Raw genomic sequence first — 4,088 nt, forward strand, 5'->3', positions numbered from 1 at the left:
TTGGAGGCTGGGTTTGGGAGGTAATTAGGTTCAGATCAGGTCATGAGTGTGGACCCTCATGATGTGATTAGAGTCCTTAGATAGAAGAGGAAGAGAGGACACACTGAAGAGAGCCCAGGGGAGCCCGAGGTGGGAAGGCAGCTGTGTGTGTGCAGGTGAGATGTGAGTGCCCCACGCCCAACTTTTTTTTACTTTAAAATGTTTTCATATCTCATTACAAGTAAAATTGGTCTGTAGTTATCTTTACTAGGTTCCCAGATGAGTGACATGTTGATTTTGTAAAGTCCATTAAGATGGTTCCTTTATTGCTGTATTGTTTTGAATAGTTCAAAATGCACATAATATCTATTCTTTGACTATTTAAAGAGTTGCATGTAGAATTACATGAGTCTAGAGTTTTTGAGGAGAATTCTAAAATTTTCTTTCTTATTCTTTATGCTTTGTATCTTTTTCTAATCTAATACAATTGCTTATTGAATACACATGCTTACTGAAGATCATCCATGCGTGGGTTTCAAATTTATTAAAGCAATTCGTAACAGTCTCAAGTGTATTTATATTTCTCTACATTGGAGCAAGTTTCCCTTTATTATTTCTTTCTTTTTTTGAGTGTATTGTCTTTTTTATGTTTTATTTTCAGCACCATCTCCAAGTGTATACACAATATGATTATGACTTGGCACAGTTTTTAAAGGTGAAAAAGGCTAGTTGCTAGTTCAGTTATAAAACATCTGGTACATAAAAGGAGCTGTATTCTACCTGCTCCAGACTGCATTTTACACCTCCAGTTAGGACGGAAACAAGCCACAAGGAGGGAATACCCACCCAAATTAATACTGAAAAGAATTAAATTTCACTTCTTATGATGCTTATAATTGCTTCACCTGGAATTAGAATATAACTAAGGACAACTAAAATAGTGCATCAAACAATAAAATAGTCATTTTGCTGACATTCTAAAAATCGTCCGTTTTAAGCTCAGTTCAGAGGCTATTAAAAAAATATACTAGACCTAGTAAAGTGCCTCCATTCATAAAACGAAACACCCAAGATTAGAGATAATTTCATAGCAACGCGCATCTAAAATAGGTCGACGTATACAGTAAATAAACAGCGTCTCTCGGCTGCCATATTCAGTTAGTGAAATACACATCCAGCCTTCCTCGCAGTTCTGGATGTGTGCAAACTAGAAACTAGAGACACAGTCCCCCTCGTCCATCCCACTCCAAAAAAAAAAAAAAAATCAGCGTCTAGTCTCAATCTGCTTGACAGTTCTCCGCACAGCTGACCTCATGACGTTCCAGGTTGAGCCAGTGCTGACAGCTGGGCATCTCCCCAATAAACAGGGAAAGATCGTTCGCAAACAAAACGGAGGGCAGGCAGCGAATGCGGTAGCGTTAGGAGCCCGCAGACTGGACGCCAGGTCCTCAGCGCAGCTTCCCGCCTGGCACGCTGTCCCTAGCGCCACGCGGCGGCGGACGCGCGGCAGGCAGGCTGGCACTTTGGAGAGCGGACAGTACTTGATGGTGTGCGCGTTGTCGCCGCTGGCGCCGCTCAGGGGGCACGTGTAGCGACGCAGCACCGGGCACAACACTCTCCCGTCGGGGCCCTTCAGAATGTGGGTGGTGTAGAGAGCCACCGCCTCCTTGTAGTTCCAGCAGAACACGCACACCTGCAGCTCGGGTTTGAGCAGCCGGGAGGCGGCCGTCCCCGAGGTAGCTTGCAGTCGGGTCTCGGCCGCCCACGCTGGGGCCCATTCCTCTCGCGGCGTCACCTCGGGGGTGGTGGTGGCGGCGGGCGCACAGCCCAGCAGCACCGCGGCGGCGCGACCTGCGAACTGGCTCAGGTTGGCGAAGCGCTCCTCCAGCAGACCATTTTCCGAGGGCCTGCGCAGAGCTCCAGCGCGCATAGCTCCAGCGCGCCCCCCAGGAAGCGGCTCCGGGACCCAGCTCCTCGCTGTCGTAACGTGGTTCGCGGTCCACCGCCTTGGAGGTGAGCATAGCGAGCCCCAGTCGTTCCACGAGCTGAAGGGCGCGGGGACGCGGCCACGGCGGGGCGAGCAGGGCGCCCAGGGAAAAGCCTCCACGGGCGGGCTGCGGGTCGCTCGCCGCCTCCCAGCCGAAGGCGCAGGCCTGAGGGAAGAAATGCACAGAGCCTGCTTGCTGGCCAGCTGCTCCCTTTATTATTTCTAATTTTGTGTTTTTGCTCTCTCCTTTTCGTTCTTCCCCTTTTCTTTCTTAGGCTATTATCAATCCTCGTCTTGTTCAGTGATGCACATTCTATATTTACAAATTAAATTTTCATAGTTTCTTAATCATTAACTTCTGACCTATAACACTTTTGCACTCTTTCTTCTGCTATTGGGGGGATTTAATTATTTACTTATTTTGTGGTAGTGGGGATTGATTGAACCCCGAGGCACTTAAGCCCTGAAGCATTTCCCCAGCCCTTTTAAAAAAGAATTCAGGACAGTGTGTTGCTAAATTGCTTAGGGTCTCACTCAGGTGCTGAGACTGGCCTCACTGGGGATCCTCCTGCCTAAGCCTCTGGAGTTACTGGGATTTACAGGTATTTACCAACAAGCATGGCTCAAAATGTATTGTGTTTTTTTGTTTGTTTGTTTCTTCTGTTTTGGTATTGGGGACAAACTTCAGGGCGCTTCACCACAGAGCCATATCTCCACCCTTTTTAATATTTTATTTAGAGACAGGGTCCCTTAGGGCCTTCCTAAATTTCTGAGGCTGACCTTGAACTCATGATCCTTGGTCCTCAGGCTCCTGATCCGATAGGATATCAGATGTGCACTACCTCCTCCGACCTCCTCCGGCCGTTTTGTTTGTTTGTTTGTTTTTAACTTCTTCATATAGGTGAATTTTCTTTTTGTGTGTGTGAGGTGTGGGTTTGGGTGGGGATTGTTGTTTTGTTGTTGTTGTTTTTCACTTCTGTTATTTTCTAGTGGCAGTTAGTGACTTTCTTTGGGGTAGCAGCGATGGGCTCAACTGCATCATCTGTTGACCTTCTGGGACAGCATGCCCACTGGAGATGACCTTTTGAAAGCTGACTACTTTTCAAGGTATTTTGGAACCTGTGTTCAAAAGACTAGAGAATCCTGAGCAAGATGGGAACATGCAGATACTAGGCTTGGAGACATCAAGGAGGCAGAAGGCACCATACAGGAAATTCTTAGAGGAGGGGAAAAGGAGCCTCACAGTCTAGCAGGAGGGAGTGACCCACTTGGGACTGGTGGGTGTTTGGAAGTGGGGAAGCTGGGCCAGACCACACTGGAGTGTGAAACCAAGGCTTTAGTTCAGAGAACTTCTGTAGGCAGCGGGGAGCTTTTGATGGGTCTATTGAGGGCAGGATGCCATGAGCTGAGAGGGGTTCGCCAGGTGCAGTGGACAGCTGGGCGGTGGGCACTCCTGCCAGGTCAGTTCTCAAAGTCAGGGTGTGCTGGAACTCAGGAGCACTTTGGAAGAGTCCTAGGTATAGATGTCCTTGGGATGAAAGTATTTGGAGAGGCTCTGGCTCCCTAAGGGAAAGGAGGGAAGAGAAGAAAAGAGAATGAAAACTTTTCAATGGGTAGGAGGAGAGAGGATCTGAGATGGACCCCTGAGGGAGGAGAGCCAGGGAGAGCAGCATGGCAGAAGCCCAGGACAGAGCAGCTCTAAGCTCAGGAAGTCACTGCATTAGCACTGCACATGGTGGAGGAGTGACAAAACAGAGGAAGAGAGAATGGGAGAGACTGTTTCCAGTAGAGGGCTCCCTCATTCTGGCACCAAACCTGTTAATGAGCAAAATGGAAGCACTGATGGGAAGTAGGTTCTAGAAAGAAGGGGTTCTTACTGTTGTTGGGAGGTCAGACTTTTCCTTGACTGGCTGGGTAGCACATTCTTGTTGAAGATATTCACTGGTGCTTTTTTTTTTTTTTTTTGGTGGTGGTTCTGGGGCTTGAACCCAGGGCCTTGTACATGGTAAGCAAGCACTATACCAACTGAGCTATAGCCCCAGCCTCTGGTGCTTTTTAAAAAAATTATGTCAAAGAAAAGTCCACTAGATGAAGAAACCTAAACTAAGTAGTATTTCCTTCA

At 47.7% G+C, this 4,088-nt stretch overlaps 1 pseudogene; it reads right to left on the reverse strand.

Annotated features, from left to right (window-relative positions):
• Positions 1 to 1,290: 1,290 nt before the first annotated feature.
• On the reverse strand, positions 1,291 to 2,757 carry LOC144368568 (nanos homolog 1-like; annotated as a pseudogene).
• Between the last annotated feature and the right edge of the window lie 1,331 nt (positions 2,758 to 4,088).

This window comes from Ictidomys tridecemlineatus, chromosome 11, assembly GCF_052094955.1.
Source record: "Ictidomys tridecemlineatus isolate mIctTri1 chromosome 11, mIctTri1.hap1, whole genome shotgun sequence".
NCBI classification, from domain to species: Eukaryota; Metazoa; Chordata; class Mammalia; order Rodentia; family Sciuridae; genus Ictidomys; species Ictidomys tridecemlineatus.